The following is a 25744-nucleotide window of genomic DNA, read 5'->3' as shown; positions in this document are numbered from 1 at the left end:
TGCCTAGGTTGCACAGTACATTTAATAACCTGAAAGAAACTAGGCTTTCAGCAATTTTTATTGATTTTCAAACTGTTGGCTTTCTATTATATGCATCTACTAAATCTTTTTTTTTTACATAAACACCATCAAAAATATTTATTTTCAGTAACCACCCATCTTTAAGCATATTTACCTAAGAATTTAAGGTGTATGTTATCATTTCTTCTCTAGGAGAGTTTCTAATACAGTTGAGCAAATAATTAAGGCACAGAAGTGATCACTAAAAATACAAAAGATAGTCAAATATTCTAGCAAATGCCTCATGTTATACTGAATAGTCAATGCAACCCTTTACCGTTAAACATGATTCAAGCCTGCAGAGTAAAATGCCTAAAAAGGGAAAGGAAAATAGGGAAATCTGAATGTATTTGAATGGACTTAGAGAAAGTTTATAGCATAGTTGCTAAACACATGACACTCACAGAACTGAAGTTTGTCTCTGGTCTTAAGGAAAACATGCTGATTCTAGAGTAAGCCTGGGTACTCTTTTAAAGGAACTGCTTTTTCTCTTGTTGACTAGGTTTTTGGGCAACCTTCTTGGTTTGGTTTCATCATTTGCATAATGAAGAAGAAATAGATGTGCTGTCCAAATAACAGAAATGTCATGAGAGTAAAATGAAGTAATGAGAGAAAGACCTTTGAAAATCTTGCTATGCAAATGCCAGTTGATATGATCACCGTTGTTAGGAGCAGTACATTTTCCTGCCTGTCCGAAGAGATCATGCTTGAGCAGACTTAGTTGTTCATCTCGTCTATGCGTCATTTTTTAAAACAAAAACAAAACCAACAAAAAACTCCATAGTCTGTTTTTTTTAAATGACCCTATGTAAAGACAAATCAGATGAATCTGTACATCAAAAATTAATGTCCACCATGGCAAATTGCTTGGTGAGACTTTAGCTATTTAGTTCTCATTGATGTGGATTTTCATACAATCAATTTTACTTTAATAATCAATATTGATTATGAAAGTTAATAAAATGAATAGTTTGGATAGGGATGTGGCAGTTTAACTGTGAAGTATTATAAATGATGAGGTTTAAATGGGTAGCATATTTATACATACAGAAAAATAACAAATACGTAATCTTTTATTGACCAAACAAATTCCCAGAATCCTACATCCAGCATCCTCTTATATCCAGTAAAAAATGGACCTTTGTAAAACGGAATGGACTGGTTTTCTAGTACCACCAACCCAAGAGAACAAAAAAAAATCAATATAAAGATTTTGTTACTTCTATTTGTTGATAAATGACCCAATCCCTTCTCCTCCGTCTTAGAACACTTGCCATTCATGTCCTCCACTCTGTCAAGGCCTGTTACCTACTTGTTACCTATTCTTTTTTATTTGTTTGCTTCCTTTTTCCAATACCATTTTTTAGTCTACTTGAATGTACTTAGGAAAGCCTTTCTAAGTCTCCTTAGCATAAAATAATTTTTCTTTGAACAGTACTTGATATAAAATACTATTTGGCTTGCTTGGAATTTCCCAAGAATTTAAAGAATCAGCAAATGTGAAAACTACTCATGGCCATCTTGACCAAAGTAGCTTACAAATGTTTAAGAATATCTGTTCAACTGGCGTCCAGTGATTACACATAAGATCAACTTGCCCTTGGCAATTCAATTTTCAGAGATTAAAAAAGTTAATTGTTGCTATAACTAAGGAAATGGTGCCCTCAAAGTCAAGATTATATTGATCTAGAATTCCAGTGCTCCTGCTACTTGCCCAGTAAATTATCCAGATCATTTGATTAAAATAAAGTCTTTTGGATTGGAGAAAATGCACAACTTTAAAAGGGAACATGTTAGATGAGTGGAGATTAAACAAGCACTTTGTCACCACAAAACAACTAAGAGAGTGCTTGTGGAAAATTGAAAATATATGTAGCAATTTTGGACAAAATAATTTTGAAGATTAACTATTATCTAGGGAAATAAAAATCAAGAGACAAATGACAAGCTAATGAATGTTTAACAGTTGCTGATCTTTTAGAGTCAAACAGAAAGTAGAAAGAAGAAGAAAATGCTTTCCAGAAAACAACCAACATCTCAAAATGGAAAATGTGTACTAATGGGATGACTGTCAAACAAAACACTTCCATCCTTCTCTAACTCAAATCAACAAAAGCAGCTATAGCCAAAGGGTCTTCTCACTTTGGCAATATAAATCTTACATAAGAAAACTTGATTTTTGTTATTAATGTTGCCCATGTATTAATGTACCTAGCAAGTTATTGACAGTAGCACTGATCTTTTAATATATATAATGATAGGAGACTGAAAATTAGATACATCAAAGGACTATAGGAAAAAATGAAAAGGAATCATGTTTCCTAGGAGAGGAAAAACGATTTAAGTTTTCAACCTTTGGAGACTTGGAAATAAGCAAAGTGCATGTCTCAGGAAAACCATTACAAATAATTACAAGTGCGTTTCTTTTAAAAATGGTTTTACCTGCTGCGCACAGTGGCACATACCTGTAATCTGAGTGGCTTAGGAGGCTGAGACCCCCTGAGATTTTCAGTAATTTTATCACATTGGATTTTTGTTGTTGCTATTTGATTTGCTGATATTTTATTTTCTTCTTTCACAAATAGACTTACATTGATTGATGTTTTGATAGTCTGTCTAGCTTCTAGCTTTGACTAAAACTAATATTAATTATCCTAATAGCTAATTGTGATCACCATTCTTACTGGTATTTACTAAACTGTCAAAGAGAAAACTTTACAGCCAGGCATGGTGGCGGATGCCTGTAATCCCAGCATCTCAGGAGGCTGAGAAAGGAAGATTGTGAGTTCAAAGCCAGCCTCAGCAAAATTGAGGCACTAAGCAACTCAGTGAAAATCTGTTTCTAAATAAAATACAAAATAGGATTCGGGGTGTGGTCAGTGATCCAGTGCCCTGGAGTTCAATCCCCCAGTACCCCTCCTCCCATACACACACACACACACACACACACACACACACACACAAAGGCTTAAATATGGTACAAATGGTGAAGATGAAACCTTCTCTACTATTGTTTACCCAAATTACCAAAAATTACCTGAGCTTCAGAATTATGCAGCTCAGGTTACATATGCTCCTTATTGTAGAAATCTTATAAATAGCCTCAATAAACCTCAATTTCTTCATGTAAATGGGGATAGTAAGATATTTACTGTTTTGTTTTGTCAGAGTCTAATACATATAGAGTAACTAGCTCATCATATCTAGTTAGCATTAAGCACTGTAGGAAGATAAGACTTTTATAAAGAATCTGATGTTATTTTAAAACAATTCTACTGTCAATATGATAATGTACATATTTGTGGTCTATATTTACCTTTATTAAAAATGGACAATGTCAGAAGTAGTTGTTAAATTGCATCAGTATTGAATGAGAATTTCAACTGCTCCATATCTTTGCCAACATTTGCTATTAACTTAAAATTTTTTCATTCCAATGAGTATGACATAGTATCCCATTGTGATTTTGGTTTACATTTTCTAATGATCAATGATGTTTACCAATTTTCCATGTATTATTAGCTGTCCATATATCTTTAAGTCCCAATTTTTTAATTTAATTTCTGAATTATAGGAGAATGCATATATGGGTTGTTCACATTTTCAGATAAGTGAGTTGTAAATATTTTGTCCCAGAATATGGCTTACATTTCATTTAATGGAGTCTTTTGTTAAGCAGAAATTTTTGTTTTGATGAAGTCCAACTTAGAAATATTACATAGTTAATGCTTTTTGAGTCTTGTATGTTTGCTTATGCCAAAGTTGTGATATGTTCTATGTTCTATTATAGAAAAATTTTTTCACATTTAGATGTATTATCTATTTCATACCAATTTTTATATTTGGTGTGAGGTAGGAATTGAAATTCAGTTTGTTTACTATAGTTAGCTAGTTGTTTTTTGTATCACTCCTTAAAAATATTTTTCTTTTCCCAGTGGTTAGCCTTGGCATTTTTGTTAAAAGTCAATTAATCCAGTATATCTATTTAAGAATGATCTTTTTTGTTTCATTGACCTTTTTATATGTCTTTATACCAAGGTGTATATAGTATTGATTATAATGATAAGTCTTGATATCAGGTCTTGTAATTTCTCCAACTGTGCCCTTCTTTTTTAAGATTATTTTGGCTATTCTAGGCTTATTGTATTTCCATATAAATTTTAGAAAAAAAATTGCAAACAAGTCTGATGGTCTTCCTGCACATCTTTTGTAATCACCAATTTTCTGTCATATCATGGTAATACACACTTTTCATTCCTGAGATTATTAATATTTTTAATCTTTAGAATTTGCAGTTAAATTTGAAAGCATAAAAAAGCAAATACTTTGGAGCCTTACATACTGAAATGAGATTATTTTAATAACAAGAGTATCAAGTCACTTATTAGCTAAGATGTTATGAAGGGACACTTTATCCAATGGAAAGGTTAGGATCAACATAGAATGTTAAGAGAACTTACTAGAATATATCTATTTTGCCATAACTTCCCAGTGAATTTAATTCTTCAATCAATTGGTCATAAATATTTGTTTATTTAATGTATGCTGTAAATATTAGTAACTTCTCAATCTAACTAATACCTCTAAGAAAAAGAGTCTTGAAATAGGAATCCAATTTCATTGGAGAATGAAACAGCGATCTTAGAGGAAATATGCTCCCTTCTTGCAAAGGTACCTTCTTAAAACATTTTAGGAGTTCCTGCTTTTAAACGAGACAGATACTTAGTTTTTGCATTCAGAGCATTGAATTAATGGCAGGTGAATATTTTTCTGTAATCATCCTGATATAATATGAATTATAATCAGGTACAGAAGTTAGTTACGCAGAAGGAAAGGAATCCGAACTGTGAACAGGATGGTACTATATGATCTTAACTGAATATGAGAACATGAATGGTAACATTGAAAAACGTCACCATTGTGTCTTGAAGATGCAGAGAGAACTCTTTGAAAACTGTTCAACAGCACTGTCAAAGCATTACACAGTTACATATGGAATACAGAAGCAAGGGAACTGCAATGCAGTGCTGTGCCATGATTTAGCACTTGCACTCTTATCAACTGCTGCTCTTCTATTCCTTATAAGCAGAAATGGATTTCTAAAGAAGGGACCCCGACAATGATCACAATCCCAATAAAACACAATACATGTGAAAAGGTAACAAAAAGCCAGTGTTGATTAGCCTCTCAGTATTAAGCCCATATCTTCAGTTACCTCTTTACATAGAACACTGACTGGTGGACTACGGATATATCAGGCTTTTGGAAATGAGGGGATCAAATAATGTCATTTCTTCTGTTGGACTCAAATAAAAGAAAATGCAAATAAAGCTGTATTGTATGTTTGAAATTTGCCAAGAGAATTGTTCTTAACTGTCCTCACCACACACACAAAAATCATAACTGGGTGAGGTGAGGGGTATGCTAATTAGCTTAATTGACATAATCATTTCATGGTGCATATGTCTTTCAAAATACTACATTCTATATCTTAAATATAATTAACATTGATTTGTTGATTATGCCACAATATAACTATAAAAATAAATAAATAAACAAATGGTTCTATCAGGCTAACAAAAGAAAGGAAAGAAAATGTTAAGTCATGTTATCATCTTGGTACATTTCATAACTACTGGAAATAGATTTTAATTAACTTAGCACTTAAAGTATGCTTTATCTGAGGGCAATTTCAAACCTAATTATTAATCTTTTCAAAAAAAATTTCCAGGATATTACTAAAAAGATCAGGTATGGAAAAATTTAGCTTCTCTGAAGATGTGAAAGCTGGGATCAACCAGAGTCCTGAGTTGATTTGGAAAAGGCAAAATTCCCATGGATAGAAAATCATATTTGGTATCTAAGTATAAACAATTGGGAAAGCATTTGGTGCCACATGAACTCACGAGTCTTAAGAAATCTAGATTTACTTATATGGACCAAAAAATCAGGCATCTGGCATGTTAGTAGGATAAAGTCTAGTATAGCCCTTCACAGGCAACAAAGAGAACAGATACATGTTAATGAAGGAGATATCAATCCTTCCTGAAATAATATCTTTTCCCAACATGGTTATACTTCTATACATGAACAGCATTCATTCATCATCCAACAAATATTCATTGACTTCTAGTTATATGCTTAGTTCTACACTACATTATAGTGTATACTATATATGTGCAAAGATATTACTCTTGCTCAATACCTAAATACTTAAGAGTTAATGGAGATGGGCAACAAAAACTTAGATTAGCAGATTATAGTGTGTCATCCCAAGTATAGCAAAAGAATATGACAGGATGCTCATGTAAAAAGAACTTTGAATGAAGTCATTTTGTGGACATCAACTCATCCATGATAGGAAACAACAAGATCAGATAATCTCTATCTTTTCTTTCTTTTGGCTCTCAAAATTCCGTGGTTTTGCTATGCATCTACAAATGATCTTTCAAACTTCCTGGAAAACCATTTTAAACTGTAAAAATTATTTGTTCTGATTCTAATTACAAAAAGTACCTTTCTCCTTTTCAATGTTGAAAGATGACATTTGGTTGTAAAGTTGATGCTTATAGTATGATTATTTTTAAAAGTGACTTGTCAGTTTTAAAGTTAAAGGTAAAAAGCGAGTTATTATTGATCTGCCATGATTAATCTGGTTTTCAAGGGGTGCTGCATTAGAGAGTACTTTTATTTCATTTCAATTCAGATTGTTTCTACTCTGTGCACTTAAATAGGCTTTGTTGTACAGCCACAAACAAGAGAGCTATTTCTTTAAGATAATGATTTTTACATACTTCAATGCATGATAAATAATCCTAGAAGATTATCTGCACTGGAGAGATTCCTGACTCTTGGGTGAATCAGAGCATATAAGCACATATATAAATAGACAGATCATATAGCACAACCACACACCCTGTGGAGAACCTACCATGTGCCAGGTAACTGTCTCTGCCACAAAGTGCCAAGAGTGCTGAAACATTCTGTCATGGGCTTTTCAGCTGCCTCCAGAACTCACCCAGATTGACACCAATTTGCCTGTTCTATCCCGCTGCTCTCTCAGCTCCTCTGTCTGGTTCTCAGATTCCAATTTGGCATTCTATCTTGGCTTCTAATGCTTGGCTCAATATCTCTAGTTGCTTGTAGACAAAATTTCCTGGCTCAAAATTTCCTGGTCATTTCCCCTCAGAGATGTTTCTGGTATTTGCTCTTGTGACCCAAGTATAGCAAATTATGGACAAAAGACACTACTGACACCTGCTGTTGCCCCAGAATACACAGACCTCTAGAGCCAGTCCTCCAGAAAAAAAAAAAAAAAAACTAGACACCAGACATATTTGAACCACTTTTATTCCAATATATACAAGACTTCATGACTTGGATCATTTTCATCTGCCTACCTGGAACAATGTTATCGGAAATGAAGTACTATTTGTTACCCTACGCTCCCCCAACTCCAACAGCATGAGTTCATGTGCTTCATAACTGCATATGTTGGAAGAATGTTTTATATATTTTCCTCTTATTCTAGGGATTTCCTACATGACCTTCAAATCCAACTGAAGTGTCATTTCCTCCTGGAAGCGTTTGGACATCTCACGCCAAGTGAGATGACCCTTATCTGTGGCCCCACATTAGTTAATTCACTCTTCAGTAATTGTTTCACTTGCTCATCTGTTTTCCAAATGTACAAAGAATCCCACAGAGTCTTAGACAGCATTTCACTCATCTCTGAATCCCCCATGCCAAGGACAGAGCCTGAAATGAAGTAGATTCTTCATTAAGTGTGGATTCACTGTGTGAATACATTCCTAAAGTTGGCTATTTGACAGTTAAATTCTGCATTCCTAGAACTCTTCATGGGTCAGGGTCAGGATCAGAAATAGTTTCATCCTTTCTGTTTATAATGACACCAAATTCTCCTGCTGCTGCCTGCTTTTCTCAGGTTTCATTGGGAATAATTTTTTTTTTTGAAATTTTTTCCCCTGTGGAGTGTGTGGACATTCCTTTTGTTGCAAATACTTGTCTTGGAAACTCTCTCTTCTGCTGGGATACCAGCATTCATTCAGTGCATTTTTATGAGTGAGAAGTATTATACGAAGTACTCAGAGCACTATGTCTTAATTATCTAACTTCTCATTTATTATGAAAACCTCTTCTTTCCACTGCCTTACCTCCTTATATTTTCTACAGGTGTCATTTCAGCTCAGCATAATCTTTCATTGTTGGAGAGTCCTAGCCTACTCCTGAAATCAGCCATCTTTATATTTACTTGAGGAATCTCCAGTTTGTTCAAGTAGCAAATCTCCTGGAAGAATGATGCATGCAGATGCACTGCAATTTTATTTAAAGGAGAAGCCATTTCACTGACAGAAAACACTCCTAAATTATATGTACACAACCTAAAAATCACAACATTAAATGCACAGATCCTTGGAAAGAAATAAGTTGGTGAAATAAATAGAATGACTAAAGTTATTTATGCTATACTTCTCTATGTTGTAGAAAAGTGGGCTAGAAATATTCCACCATAAAGTAATTCATGGAGAAGATTCAGTTTTGCTGGTGAGCCAGAATTTCTCCCCCAGGGGAAAGGTAGCTTATACATTGCAGAGTGTGTAATTATGTCTTGTAAGGTGGTTTCCTAAATATGTTTCTGTAGAACTTATGGCTTTGTCCACAAAATTTTATAGCAGCAATATTTTTCCTGATTTATAGGTTAAGTTAATGAATATCATTTAGTCCTTTTGTGTTTTTCTTTCATGATTTTTCCTCACTTTAATATTTTCTGTTACCTTCCAGTACACTGCAAAACTAATTTACGAGTGGTAAATGAAGGTTAAAGCAATCATCCTAAGAAAAATACTACTAATAATCACCCTTAATCATCAGTTCCAATATATCAAGGGTCTGTTAAAAGTTTCATATACATGTTGTAATTTAGTTATCCTAATAACATTAGAAGATATTATTTCCATTTTCTACATGAGAAGACTGAGGCTACTGAGGATAAACAACTAACCTAGTGTCTCTTTAGGTTTCTGTTTCCCTTTCATTATTCTCTTGCCTACCTGTTTAATTATCCTCTGGCAAGAGTGCTACAGTAGGCAGAGGATGGTGTTTCTATTTAAATGCTTTGTGATGTTTGTGTAATGGAGAAAATTAACCCAGAACTTATTAGACTATGTTCCATAAAACTTTCCTTGTGTTTCTAGTTTTGATAGGTAATGGGTCATTTTTTTATTTGTTTAGTTTTTGCCATATTAAAAAAAATGAAACTAGAATACTTCTAACAATGGCCTGTTGCAATGGGAGTTCTGTAGTGTTAGCAAGGTTTTCCCAGTTAATTCTTAGGTTAGCTGCCTTCTTTCAAGTCCTGTATTCATCACTGGTAGGATGCTAACTTCAGGGTTTTGATAGCAAAGCAGGTACAACCAGAAGTATATTAATTGTAACCCAATTTGTGGAATGTTATATTTTTCCCTTACAGAGAGAAATAGAATTCTCTGAATTTACAGTCACCAGGGAGCTTTATTGACACATGGAATTCTGAACATCATCTAGATAAATTATTGAACGTTGTCCAGATACATCACATGATATGAGCTGCTTTCCAGCACATCTGGGTCCAGAAATCAATGAATGAATCGTGCTCATCAAAAGAGATCATTCTTCATCTGTGACAGAGTATGGGAAATAGATTTGTGTTAATTTTTAATAAGATTCACAAATAACATCCCTTTGGGGCACAGAAAAGAATAAAGCTGTGCTGTGTTTTCTCTAAAATACATTAAAAACCCACATCAAATATACACCAAGACACATATAAAAATACTAACAATTATAGCCCAAATGGTCATACACAAGAGCATCCGCTTGTTTAAAATGTGTCTCAGGACGGGTGCACCCACCACACAGATCACCATCTGGCTTTCCACTACACTCAGCCAGCAAGGTCCCTGTGATAAGTGTACCTCTAGAGGCCTGCTCTCTGCTTTCCCGGGGTAACTGGGAAAGTCACAGTTGTGAACAAATATTCCTACCCTTCTTTCATTCTCTCATGCATTATGGTAAAATGCACACTTAGTAGCTTACAATCTGGCTAGTGTCTTTTCAAAAAGGTCTTTGTGAGCATTAGGTACAGTATGATAACAAGTATGACATAGGAACATTGCTAAATGCTAGTATTAAGGAACAGTCATGTGTGCATACTGGTGTTGGACATTGTTGACCTCTCATGCCTTATGATACAGTGAAGTCTTGAAATTTCCTGTCTTATGACAGGTAGAATCTCCTTTTTTTAATTATTTTTATTTTTTTCATCTTTCATACATTTGATTCAAGTGAGTTATGCATTTCCGTTTTTACCCCAAATACAGATTGCAGAATCACATCAGTTACACATTCACAATGTTTACATAATACCGTATTAGTGACTGTTGTATTCTGCTGACTTTCCTATCCCCTACTATCCCCCCTCCCCTCCCCTCTCATCTTCCCTCTCTACCTCATCTGTTGTTGTTCCGTTCTCTCCCTTCCCCCCCTTTCCCCTCACAACCTTGTATATGTGATTTCGTATAACAATGAGGGTTTCCTTCCGTTTCCATGCAATTTCCCTTCTCTCTCCCTTTCCCTCCCATCACTCGTCTCAGTTTAATGTTAATATTTTCCTCATGCTCTTTCCCTCTGTTCAGTTCTTAGTTGCTCTCCTTAAATCAAAGAAGACATTTGGCATTTGTTTTTTAAGGATTGGCTAGCTTCACTTAGCATAATCTGCTCTAATGCCATCCATTTCCCTACAAATTCCATGATTTTGTCATTTTTTTAGTGCTGCATAATACTCCATTGTGTATAGATGCCACATTTTTTTTTTATCCATTCATCTATTGAAGGGCATCTAGGTTGGTTCCACAGTCTGGCTATTGTGAATTGTGCTGCTATGATCATTGATGTGGCAGTATCCCTATAGCATGCTCTTTTAAGGTCCTCAGGGAATAGTCCGAGGAGGGCGATAGCTGGGTCAAATGGTGGTTCCATTCCCAGCTTTCCCAGGAATCTCCATACTGCTTTCCATATTGGCCGCACCATTTTGCAGTCCCACCAGCAATGTACAAGTGTACCCTTTTCCCCACATCCTCGCCAGCACTTATTGTTGTTTGACTTCCTAATGGCTGCCACTCTTACTGGAGTGAGATGGTATCTTAGGGTGGTTTTGATTTGCATTTCTCTGACTGCTAGAGAAGGTGAGCATTTTTTCATGTACTTATTAATTGATTGTATGTCTTCTTCTGAGAAGTGTCTGTTCAGGTCCTTGGCCCATTTGTTGATTGGGTTATTTGTTATCTTATTGTTTAATTTTTTGAGTTCTTTGTATATTCTGGAAATTAGGGCTCTATCTGAAGTGTAAGGAGTAAAGATTTGTTCCCAGGATGTAGGCTCCCTATTTACTTCTCTTATTGTTTCTCTTGCTGAGAAAAAACTTTTTAGTTTAAGTAAGTCCCATTTGTTTATTCTTGTTATTAACTCTTGGGCTATGGACGTCCTATTAAGGAATTTGGAGCCTGACCCCACAATATGTAGATCGGAGCCAACTTTTTCTTCTATCAGGTGCAGGGTCTCTGCTTTGATATCAAGCTCCTTGATCCATTTTGAGTTAACTTTTGTGCATGGCGAGAGAAAGGGATTCAGTTTCATTTTGTTGCATATGGATTTCCAATTTTCCCAGCACCATTTGTTGAAGATGCTATCCTTCCTCCATTGCATGTTTTTAGCCCCTTTATCAAATATAAGAAATTTGTAATTTTGTGGATTGGTTTCTGTGTCCTCTATTCTGTACCATTGATCCACCTGCCTGTTTTGGTACCAGTACCACGCTGTTTTTGTTACTATTGCTTTGTAGTACAGTTTGAACTCTGGTATCGCTATATCTCCAGATTCACACTTCCTGCTTAGTATTGTTTTTGCTATTCTGGGTCTTTTGTTATTCCATATGAATTTCATGATTGCTTTATCTATTTCTACAAGTAGAATCTCCTTTATCTGCTCTTCCTGTTTAATGTTTTTCAGACTTCAACATCTACTCCTTTCTCTTCTCTTTTCACACACTACTAATGGGTTAATCAACTTATTTTACTGCCTCTATCTTTCACTTATATGATTTTGCTCTCTTTTCTAAACTTTGCCCTACAATTCAGATATATAAACCTAAATATATGTATTTGACAATATCTCAAAATCAGTATATCATCTGGGCATGGTGGCACATTCCAGTAATCCCAGCTACTCGGGAAATGAACAAGAGGATTGCAAGTTCAAGGTCAGTCTGGGCAACTCAGCAATACCTTATTTCAAAATAAACTAAAAATAAAAAGGACCGTAGTTATAGGCCAGAGGTAACTATGAGTCATTCAATTCAAGCCCCAGTACTGAGGGGGAAAAATCAGTGTATCAGAAAAAGGACCAATTATCTCCACATCCTCCACACTGATTCTTCTAGTTGGTGTCCCAAGCTTTTCCAGGAATATGGAAGTCATTCTTGACTTATATCTCTCTTACAGATCCCTCATTTAATCCATTATCAAATCATGCCAACTAATAAGACATCTTCTAAATGTTTCTAGAATGTAGTCCCTTCGTGTTCTTCTCCATATCTACTTCTGCCAACCAGTTGAGGCCCTTGCCATTTGCCTATACAATTTCAGAATCTTCCTGTTTTCTCTTATTCTGATATTTCTCTAACCTCTTAATGAATTTTCTACACAATAATAAAAAGTGGTTCCTCTAAAATATATACCAGATCATACTACTCCAGTCCTTAAAATACTGGGAGGACCCCACCCTCATTAACTATGGCAGTTAAGTTCTTTAAGGTGGTATATAAATACCTTTATGTCCTGACACATTTTACCTCTTATCTCACTCTCAACCTCATATTTTATACTCTAATAAACATGCATCTTATTCCTTGAGATTTTGTGTCTCCATTCACTTAAATTGAAGAGGAACATCCATCTTTCTTTTATCTTTCAAGATGTCATTTTCTTCCAGCAGTCACAAATTAACCCAAAGTTGGACTAAGTGCTTCTCTGTGCTTGTAAAATACAATTATATATATATATATATATATATATATATATATATATATATATAATATTCTTATTACTTATATGATTATATCCCACCCTATATATATACAATATTCTTATTACTTATATGATTATATATATAAAATATTCTTATTATTTATATGATTATATCCCACTCTATTCACTAAGATAAGCTATTTTGGGACCTGCTTCCTGATTTTATTATTTTATTCCATTCTTCTTTCTACTCCTAGTGCCTTGAAGAACACCTGACATGTAGTACATGCTCAGAAAACATTTCCTGATCTTCGCTGAGAGGTGCTTTGAACATCACTATGGATTCACAGGGCATGACTTAAAAGTTGACATCCTTTTGCACTTTTCTATTCAATTAAAAGGTGTTTAGTAAACTCCTTTCTGATACTAACAGAGTGAGGTCCAGGAGGAAGGTAAGATGTGATTAATAATTGCAAGGAACTTGCTAGTACAATCAGCATATAAGATTTTCACATTTACTACACATTTCATAAAATATATATGCTTAGTAAATATCTACGCTTTAGTACTCCATATGCCGTATATTCAGAAAATTCTATAATCATCTCTAGTGTGCCAGGTGTTATGACAGGTGTTGAGGAAATGAAAACTAATAAGACATAATCCTTGCCTCCAAGAAGTTTACAATCTAGTTTGGGAGTAAATGGAGAAGGGTTGGGAATTTACAATGCCATATGATGAGTTCTTTAGGTGCTGGATATTGTATTAGGTACTAGAAAGATATATGAGTGAGGGACTGCACCTTTCTTTGAGGAACTCATACAGTAACTGTCACCATGGAAGATGCATGCAGTTCAGGCCAAAGAAATCAGAGAAAGGAGAGAAGCATGAGAGTTGAGAAGTGGACAAAGATTTCATGCCAGATATGAGAACTGAGTTTTGACATTGAGGACTAGGTTAATGAGCTATGATTTGACTCACCAGATAAATCAATAATTGCTCAGAGTAGAGAGGATATAATTATAATTAAATTGCAGTATGTTTTTCATTCTTCCTCTTTATCCTGGAGGAAAAACAAATAATTTCTTGTTATGCTCTAGCTATCACAGTGGCTCTGTCCTTACACTCACAGTCAAGTTTCATAAAGGAAATGTATCTTTGAAAATTATGCATAATGATAGAGGACAGTTGAAATAATATTTAAAAATTGTTATTGGGAAGCATAGTGACCTGTCTCTGGAATATTTTTGTCCTAGTTTTCTTCTAGAATGCTGTAGGAAGAGACTACCTTAACATTCTAATCTGTGTGAAACCAAGCAAGCATTAAGAATCTCCCAGTTTAAGAATTTCAAAAAGTGGGCCAGAAATTATTAATTCAAATATCAATTATCAAGTTATTTAACAATAGAAATTGCAGCAGAAATCTTCATCAAATGATGTATGACATAATGGTTAGCAGATGCCTCCATATGAAGCAATATCAAATAGCCCACAAATTACTATATTATATACATCAGGTCACCAGTGGTTCTTAGTGCTCAGGCACCATCACCTCAAAGACAATGCTAACACTACTTTTGATGTAGGAGGATTATGCTGCTTTGAAAAGTCCTTGTCCGGGAGCAAGATGACATTTTTGGTTGATCCATGTCTTCCTATTTGTTTAGACTCAAAGTGACAAATGGCACACGTATTTTTGAATTAGCTTATCAAGTAAAGACACTTGTAATGGCCAAGATAGACATTGAGTGGAAGGCATTAGTAAATCATGTTCTGATCCAACAAAAGAGAGAACAATAATTCTGGTATGTTTCCTAGGCATGGAATTTTACCTTTTTCCTTTTTTGAAGTAAAGTGAAAGTGGCAAAATTATGGAGGTAATAGAGTTTATTGTTAACCTTTCCCATTCTTCAAATCAATCTTCAGAGGTATTTAATCTAGATTTTGGAAAGTTCTTTGGCCTTTTTCAGTCAAGCAAACATAAATATGTTTGCAATTATATCTAATTTTTAGGAGCCAGTTCAGGGCCTATTAAATAAGTAGAAGCAATGTTTAATTAGATTCTCCTTCACAGAACTGTTCTCTGTATTTAAAGATCTCTTGAGGACAGTTCAAGAAAACCATGTTCCTGATTTACACGGAGTAAACTGTGCTTGATTCAATGCTGGGTCTATGAGCAATGCCCCACTGGTAACATGAGCCAGTGATAAACCAAGGGATCTCCCTGACTTGCATTTTATATGTCACATTTTCATAGAGAAACTATATTAATATTACCAAAGTTGATTTCACAACAAGGAGAATTCAAAGGCTAAAATCATTGCATAATGATAAAAAGGTCAGTTCACCAAGATGTAACAACTCTCCATGCACCTATGAAGAGACCATCACCATATATGAAATTGTTTTAAACTAAGAGGAAAAGTAGATAGCTCTACATATATACTTGTCACTCAGTAACTGATAGAACAAGTAGACCAAAAAAAAAAAATCCCTAAGGACAGAGAAGACCTGACAAGACTATGAACCAAATTGCTTTAACAGATATTTTTAAAACATTCCACAACTCAGAATATATTTTGTTTTTCCTAAAAGCACATGGAACATTATCCAAAGTAGTTTATGTTATGAGTATAAAAGAATATTTACCATATTTAAAGTCATTGAAACTGAACAAAAGTATACACAGTATATTCTCACACCATAGTGGAATTAAATTAGAAAATAATAAAAGAAAGACATTTGAAAAATCCTCAAGTATTTGAAATAAAATGACCTTTGAGTTTAAGAGAAAATTATGTAAGAAATATGAAATTAATTTGAACTTAATGAAAATGAAAATAAAAATTATTTGGAAAGCAGCTAAAGCAGTATTACATGGAAATTTATAGCATTTTTGAAAGGTCATGAATCATAGATTTAGGGTTCTAGTTTAATAAACTAGAAAAAAAGGAGTAAATTAATATCAAATCAAAAACAAAATAGTACTATAATGAGAAAATCAGAAATATTTAAAATTAAAAACAAAAAGAAAGTCAATGAAACCAAAATCCTATTATGTGAGAAAGATCAACAAAATTGAAACATATCTACCTAGACTGACTGATTGATGAATAATATATTAAAATTAAGATTGTTGATTTAAAAAACAAATATTAAAGGAGAAAATCATATACAAAAGAAGATTTTTACAATATGAGTATAAATCAAAGGTTCAGTATCTACATTCAAGAATGTATGGAGAACTTCTAAAAATTAATTAGAAAAATGAAACAATTCAACCCAGAAAGAAATAGGCAAAAGGTTTATAAAAAACAACTCATAAAATAGGAAACACCTAGGGCCGTTAAACGTTTATTAACATGTTCTGATTGCTAGCCAGTAAAAGTCATATTTGAAGCATGAGATACCCTTTCATGTTCATAAACTTGATATGTATGTATAGGTGAAACTATATGCAAACTGATGCTCTGTACATTGCTGTTGAAAATGTTAATTAGTATCAACAATACATAAGCATTTAGAATTTGACATTAAGGTAAAGATGGTTAAGGTCTATGAGGAAACAATTTAACTTTGAAGTGTGTACCTTAAAGAAACTATGGAAACTGTGTTAAGTATGCTTGGATAAGCATTGCAAAAGTGTATTTTAAAATATTATTTGTAATGGGGGAAACAGCAGTAGTTTAACTTTATGTAATATAATAACAGTAAATTTTGAAATAAAAAATTATTGCATGTTATTTTTGGATACTTATAATAAAGATTAAAATAGGATTGGGAGTGATAAACTACAATATCATAGTAGTTATTTAAGGAGGTAGGGAATGAGGATGGGAGTATTTCTCTCTCATTAAGGGATTTTTTGTAGATATCAGAAATGAAGAAAAAACAATTTTTAGAAAAGGAAATAAATACTGCAGTTCCTTGTAACTTCTATTTATAAAATTTATACAATTCATTTTATAATCCTTTTTATTCAATGATATTTTAGTGTTAGTCAACTGAGTTATTCAGGGAGAAAAATAAAGAGGAACAATGACTCTTATCCATCTGCTCCTTTTAGCCACTATTTTTAAGTCAGGCAGGACCAGATTGGAATGTATATATTTAGATAATTCTTTTTTTTAATTGTCCTTTTTAGATATACATGATGGTAGAGTGTATTTTGACATATTATACATACATGGAGTAGAACTTATTCTGATGAGGATCCTATTTTTGTGGTTGTACATGAAAATCCCTGAAGTCTCATGCTCTCTGACTTTGACAAATTTATTTATTTATATTTTTAATGGGGTGGTGGCTTTACTAGCACTGGAGCTGCCATGTTGGAAATAATTTAATTTCAACTCTTCTGCACATATTTTCAAATATTTTGGAGGTTAAGTGTTATTTGAATACCTTTGCTTGCCTTCCTAAAGCAACTTACATTACCTGAGGACAAGCTTTTAAAAATAAGAAGTCAACAACAGAATGCTATATGCAATTCTATATAGCAATTTAAAATATGACTGTGAAAAATCTTAACTTAATGTAAAAAACTTAATGTAAAAATACATTCCCACAGTACTAATGAGTAAAAAAATTTCAAATACATAGTATAATCATAGTAATGTAAAAAAAATGTTAACAATAATTAGAAGTACATGCATGCAGAGATACCTCTATTGCCAGGATTTGAGTCAAGGAAAACTAGGTGATAGAATCCATGGGCATGTGGGTTTACATTTTGTTACTTTATTCATCTTAAGACACTTGGAGAAAAAAACTATATTGATAGAATCCATGGGCATGTTTTACTTTTTCTCTATTGTATATTATGCAACATACATAGCAGTCATCTACAGTTATAATTTAGAATATCCAACTTCAGACCAAAGATAAATAATTTAGATGAAGAAAACTTTAGAAATGTAATGCCTTTTTTTCCTGCTTTCTAGAAATAGGGAGGTAAATTGGACTTCTTTATCTTTTGACTATGGCTGATTTAAAAAATTGTTAATTTTAGTTTTATTTACATATTTGTGGTAGAATTTAGGAGCACATTTTCCCATCTCTGTGATCATCACTTTTGTCACAGACCTAATATAAAATACGATTTTAATTTAAATTCTGAAGTCAAATAGTGACTAGATTGCTTACTTTCCTTTCTAAAGTAGAGTACTTCCAAAATTAGAGGTTCCAGATGACTTCTTTACAAAAGGGATGGTTTATATTTTCTCTCCACTTGTATCTTAACAAAGCAGTATTTGAAGTTGGTATCTACCACAAAGAATTGAATATAAAATAAATCTTAATAAAAAAATAAAGTAAAGCTACCTTCCATTATATCTCCCAAATCAAAGTTGTATGCTTGAGCTCTTCTAAGATACAAGTGAAATGGTTATTCTCTAGCATTGAACAATAGCTAAATCAAGTATGCTGATGCCATTTGCCAAACAGAAGACTGAGAACATAAAAATGCTTGCTAGGTATTTTTTTTTTATTCTCCTTCTGTTTAGATTTCTCATCCATAATATATTGGATTGACTTTCTTATGATGGCAGCTCACAAGGTTTTTCTCCAAGTGTCTTAAGATGAATAAAGTAACAAAATGTAAACCCACATTTCTAAACTAATAAGGTGTTTATTTTATGCCAACATGTGGGATAAAGAATAAAATTCTGTTTGTTATATCAGTTAACCTCATGTAGTTACAATCCTAGTCCCTTTAATAGTTTTGCTATTCTCACAATTGTGATTTTAAATCAGTGACACCTGAATTAATGAAAAGCTCTGGTGGAGAAATATTCATTTAGTCTAATTTGACATTTTGATACCTGGATTTCCTTATACATATTTTGTATATTTACAGGATGCAAAAGATTATTTCTCATATAGGATAGATCTTCAGATTGGTAAAGATATCTATGGAATCACAATGGTCTTTGCTACAGCTGTTCTATCTGCTGGAAAGTTTTTATCCAGGGAGCTGCTTTTAGCTCCTTCCTCAGTTTCAAATCTCTGCTCAGTTTTGGTTTCTCCACAAGGTTCCACCTTAAAACTCTGCAAATTGCTTGTACTCATACTCCTGCCCCCACGTCCCTGCTTCCTTATACTTTGATCTATTTTTTTCCATAGCAATTACCAAGTTCTACTACATTATAGAATTTACTTATTTCTTATATGCGTGATAAATGTATTTTTATTCCACCTACAATTTAAGCTCCACGAGGGCAGGAATCTGTCTATTTTGTTCAGTAATATATCACAAGTATTTAAAATGTTTCCTGGCTCATCACAGACACTCAATATTTATTTATTTGTTCAATTATTTAAAATCAAAAGACATAATAAAATGTCAGTAGGTTACTCCCGCTGTTTTTAGAATATGTGATGTAGCACATCCTACTATAACATGACTTCAAATAATATTCTCTTGTATAGTCACTGAACAAAGACATTACTGGTACCCCAGAATACATGAATTCTGATAAACAATTTAAAATTGTTGCCAATAAGCATATGACTGCTAATTTTAGTGGTCAGGTTATAGTCAGGTTATAGGGCATTTTTAGTAGGATGTCTTCTAATTCTTCTTTCCATGCTGTATAGGTATTTAACAGGAAATATTTTATTATGAAAATGGCTCTTCAAACTGTAGACCAACAAAATACCTCCTTCTCTACTATAGACATACAGCTGCAAGAATCAAAAAAAGGTGAAAATACAAGAAAGAGAGAAACATAAGATTATGACTTTTAGTTTCAAAGGTGAAGCAGTTGGTGAGAGAGGCATAGAGGCCTGTATTTGAGAGATGTTATTTTAAGTCCACCTTGTAGTTATATGAGAAACTAATGTAACAGAAATGGAGTAGGACTAAATAATTTATATACCCATAACTGTATTCCCTGGATATTCTTGGTGTCAGAGTGAACAAGTTGTTCCAAAGTGGCCTCATTCAAGGAAATCCAAAAGAATAGGCAAACCTTGTAGAAAATGTATTTGAATGGCCCTAAGTAGCTAGGCTAAGCCATAATCGAGGGCTCTTGCATCTGTGTGCTGCTCAGGATGATGGATGGTGTAAGTGCAGCCTGATTAATGTCTGGGGATGGACAGAGAGCTAATGCAGGAGAGTCAGCAGCTTGTAAATAAATCTATTACCCACATCTTGGATGAATCTGACCTTTGTAGTGCCAGAGTGGATGACAATACAATGCACTGGAATCAAGAGCCAGCTCCAAGAAAAATCTGTGCTTCATTTTGAAATAAAATTTTAATGATGAGCCAATAGCAGAACCTATAGGCATTTATAGACTTTCTGCCCTTAATATTGTGTATTTTACTACAATAGCATATTATATATATATATATATATATATATATATATATATATATATATATATATATATATATAAAATATATATATATATATGCATATATATATATAAATAAATACATCTGCTTTATTTGGGGTACCTAATTTTTGTTTCTTAGAACGTATATTGATACATTGTTTTTATCAAATGCTTCGAATACATCAATCTTGACAAAACTCTGTTATAAAATATAATTGTTATTATCTATTGTAAAGTCAGTTTTTTGAGATGAAAACATCATGTTTCTATTTAATTCCTTTTATCAATTTGGAATTTATTAATATAATTTTTACTTAAAAGTTAACATGTTTCTGAACTTAGGATGTCTTCAATTTCTTCCTTTTTTATAATTCATTTTTGATTAACCGGTATTAATTATACATACTAATGGGTTCAGCGTGTTAGTTTAACAGATCATATGTGAACTGATCAAATTCAGTCTCCTTTTATCCACCCTCCTCCTAGCACCATTCCCAACCTCTAGTTATCAGTTTGGCTTTTTTAATTTCCCCGTGTGACAGCAAACATGGGGTACCTGTCTCCTGTGTCTGGCTTTTTTCATGTAACATGATGTCTTCCAGTTCCATCCATTTACTGCAAATGAAAGGATTTCATTATTCTTTATGACTGAATAATAGAAGTCCTGTCAGTAAGCAGGAAGGCATAACAACACAGCTGATAATGACACAGTGGTAGGGGTCACCAGACCTGAGTTTGAGTGCCAGCTCCACTGTTTATTATCTGAATGACTGGTCAAATCAATGGCCTCATTGAGCTTCAGTTATCTCCTCCATAACAAAAGGAAGAATGTACCTCACAGAGCTCTTGCAAGAGTTCAATATGATAACACATATTTTGTATATTTTAGTACTTTTATTCCCCTAATTTCACTCTTTTCTCATTGTATGCTTATACAAAAGGATAGATAGTTTCTCCTAGCTATAGTTTTGGGGCAAAAAAACTAAAAAAAAATAATGGTGAATTCATATACTTGAACATAATATCTTTTCCTATGAATTTCTGGGTTACTCCTTTTCATTCTGAGTCATTCCACTCTAAATATAGCTTAATTCACAACAATTTTTTACCTTGTACAAATAAGTTGCTATCTTTTTTTCCTATTATAAAAGATATCCCTCAGACAAAAGAAATACACTTTAGGATTGTTAAAGTGGCTCTGTAAAGGATCAGGAGAGTAAGAACATTACAAATCTCAATAAGGCGTTAGCCACTATTACCTACTGTTCTCAGACATGTTCAGAAGTATCTCCAATCCATTTTGCTGCTTCTTGTCTCTTCCACTTGTTCACAAAAGTCCATGGCCTTTTTCTTCACACAGATGCAGTTGGAACCTACTCATCTACCCAGACTCAGTTCACTTGCTATTCTCCCCTAACAGTTTCTTGGCTGCTACCTATCCTCACCTCTGCTCCCTCCTTTATAGAAGAAATCATTTCTTCCATTCTATTCCATTCTACCTTAAGCATCCTGCCAATATGTTCTCTTGGACATAAGTTTACTTGCAGTCTGTCTTTGTTCATTAAATGCAAAGGCCAGGAATCTACAGCCACAAGCTGTATCTTATTCCACTGGGAACACTCTCTTATGGATGTTACTCAAAACATAGTTTTACTGTTAGTCCAGGGTTAGCATCTCCCACTCCAGCCCTGATTTAGTTCTCTAATTCTAGTGAGCTGCCTATAACTAAGTGTGTGTGTGTGTGTGTGTGTGTGTGTGTGTGAGTGTTATGAGAAATAATAGAGACTTCTTGTAGAAATATAGCAGTTTAAAAGGGATACCTGTTTGCCTAGAACTTCCAGGCATGCAGGAAGTACTTAATTTTAGCCATCCTTATATTTAAATAATAAACACATAAATAACAATAGGAAACTTAAAAAATAAATAGATTTGATTTCATAATTTAAAGTATACTAAGGACTGAGGATTTACACAATGATTTTCATCCATTTCTAGACCAGTTGATATGGAGGCTCATAATGGCTTCATTTATTTTGAGGGCAGTCTCTGAGAAGTTTTCCTCCTTTATAAATTCTGAAACTTACCTCCTAAGAAACAGATATTATCCGTCTGCTGGGAAGGAAACAGTCATGAGATATTAATTTTCTACTTATATTTTAAAACATAGATGATTTTCTTTAGGGCATAGCTCTGTAGGGCAATACTAATTTGTACGGTTCTCTCATATTAATTGCCATACTTCTGTAAATTAGAAGTAGCTTTTTAAAATCCTGGTGTAGGGTTTTAACCAAGCTTCTCTAAAACACCAAATCACCTCTAATGGCATTAGATCACAGGCAAAGGAAAGCAGTACTTAGGGTCTCACAGAATATTTCTGAGAATTAAGGGGTTGACATTTTTGCTAATTGGCTTATTCATTTATAGTGGCTTGACTTCATATGAATGTGATCTATTCCTTTGGATGTATGATATTAGATTGACACATCTATGAATTTTTTGCCCCATTGTCTTTTTTCTAGTAAATCAATAATGAATGTCCAGGCACCAAAATTATACCTCACTCAAGGTTATTTTTACCATGCCGAACTATTCTAGTATCATATCTAGACAAACTGGAAATTGTGCTGTTAAAGATATTTTTCACGCATAGTTTAATAATTCAGCTACCTGCAGCCCTGGGCAAAGTACATACGTGGAAATCTACTCTTTGGCAAAGTCATAGCCAATTATATTAATCAAAATTTAAATCCCCCAACAATAACTGTCAGAATTATCTGTGGGAAAGCAAAGTGTTCAGGACATTGCTACCTCATTGTTTCATTACACAGTGCATTTTCTTCATGGAAATATTCGAGGGAAGAAGAAACTAAGGTAAATATATCCTTTAAAAGTGGACTTGTAGTTATTGCTCCCCAATTCTCAGCCTTGCAAAAACTCTGGCACCAGATGTTATGTGAGAAAAGAGTCATTCCTCTAAACCCTAAGCACGGCTAGATACATTATCTCAAAGATCTATTTAATAAGATTCCAAATAGCTATGTTAATTACCAGTATTGAAATTTGTTCCCCAGTTGCTTTCCATCCATTCATTTTTTAAAATTTTTTTTAAAGAGAGAGAGAGAGAGAGAGAGAGAGAGAGAGAGAGAGAATTTTTTTAATATTTATTTTTTAGTTTTCGGTGGACACAACATCTTTGTTTGTATGTGGTGCTGAGGATCGAACCCAGTGCTGCACGCATGCCAGGCCAGTGCACTACTGATTGAGCAACATCCCCATTTTTGAACACATATGAGACATCCATTCATTTTTGAACACATATGAGACATTGTTCTAGGCAGTTGGGCTATATCAAAGAATAAAGTTGTCAAGAATCTCTGCCGGGCTGGGGATGTGGCTCAAGCGGTAGCGCGCTCGCCTGGCATGTGTGCAGCCCAGGTTCGATCCTCAGCACCACATACAAACAAAGATGTTGTGTCTGCCGAAAACTAAAAAATAAATATTAAAAAAAAATTTAGTAAGAATCTCTGCCATTGTAAAGATCAGATTCCACTGCTGAAGGAGAGGTTAGGAAAACAGACAATAAACAACAGGCTTAATAAAAAATTCTTTTAATATATTAGAAAGTGATATAATAACTGGGAACAGGGGAAAAGCAAACCTAGAATAAGGGAAGAGGTTGTGAATTAATGTGGTTTGGAATGAAAGGGCAGTTCCACCAAAATGGAGACCACCACCACCATGGGGAGAAGTATAGGAGTAACAAAAGTGAGGCTGCATATGTCTCTATTTTCAGGTGAGAAGACCCTTCAAAGTGTTAAAAACAAATCTCATTCTCCCTTTCTTCCACCTGTTGGGAGAACAATTTCTGGACTTGTCTCTGAGTGCTAGAGGTAAAATAAATTATAAATGAAATAAACAATACTGCCTGAGCTCTCAGGTCCTATGAGACCCTGCCTAATTTAAGCTCTGGTGGGTAGTCTGTTTCCCATTAGTTCTCCCAATTCTCAGAGGATTCAGGAAGAAAGCACTAAATGAGGTATGCAACCCAATTCCTTGAGCATTATTAGTAACCAAGTAAATTAGTAATTTGACTAGAACAATCTCATTCAATTTATATTAATGCAAAATACAGGCATTCTTCAAGAGCCTTCAGCTGTGTTGTAAGACACACCAAGGCATACTGCAGATAAATGAACTATCTGAAAGAAAAACACATGACAACGCTAAATAAGTGCTGTGAAATAGAACCATCACTCTAATCTGGAGTTAAGCCAGGGCTTTCTGGAAAAGCCAGAGCTGGGTTAGGCCTTGATAAGCTCCAGTGTGGTGGTGGTGATGTAAAAGTGGAGGCAATTTGGGAAGCAGCATGGTGAAGACACAGAAGAAGAATCAGTGGTCCAGGGATGGTTTCAGCAAAGGAGTCTGGTTGAGAGACTTCCTGGCTAGACTAATTAATACTAGACTAACAATGATCTCCACACCCAAAAGACTTTTGGGGGTTGAGCAGGTAAAAACACCTAGGTTATGCCTAAGACACAGAACTGAATCTCAGGAACCCAGTTAAGGGAAATAGTTCTGTTATCTTTCACCTCAAAAAGTAAAACTGAAACTAAAAATAAATATTTCCAAAAAAATCAAAAGGTGCCTTCTTTTGCTTCGATTAAAACAATATATTCTACTAGCCTAAAAGTATGGCCTCACTTCTTTCTGTCATTATAGTTATAGACTTTGGACTTGAGTATAGAGCAAGATAAAAAATATAGGGATGGGACTGGAGAGAAGGGACAGAGAAACTAACAGGGAAGCTAGCTATTAGGTAAGAAAAAGGCACCCCCGGCAAATACAGTTACTGCTCACACCAAGCCAACTGCCTGTGGGAACCCCTCTCTGAGCAGCCCAGAAGGCTAGGCTTGCCTGTCTTCCTGTAATTGAGTCCTGGGAAGCTGGTAAGTCTGCAAACACATATTCTCAATAATAAGCTCAGTCCAGGTGTAAACCCAGATTTGGGAGAGGCATAGGGTAGGGCGGGTCGCACGCTTGACACTTCCTTTGGCTCCCTGCTCTGGTTCTCTGGCCATGCCCCTATCTAGTCCCTCTCCACCTCACCCTAACCCCAGGAGTTGATGGAATCTGGGTCCCTAATTATTGCCCCAAGAGGCCCCCCGCGGTGAGGACTGTCCCCCTCGCAGCCATCACTAAGACCCAGAGGCGTGGAATTTCAATTTGAAACTCCCGTGGCGCGTGAGGGCCGGCGCTGGGCAT

The sequence above is a fragment of the Callospermophilus lateralis genome, chromosome 4, assembly GCF_048772815.1.
Source record: "Callospermophilus lateralis isolate mCalLat2 chromosome 4, mCalLat2.hap1, whole genome shotgun sequence".
NCBI classification, from domain to species: domain Eukaryota; kingdom Metazoa; phylum Chordata; class Mammalia; order Rodentia; family Sciuridae; genus Callospermophilus; species Callospermophilus lateralis.
This window is presented reverse-complemented; position numbering follows the sequence as displayed.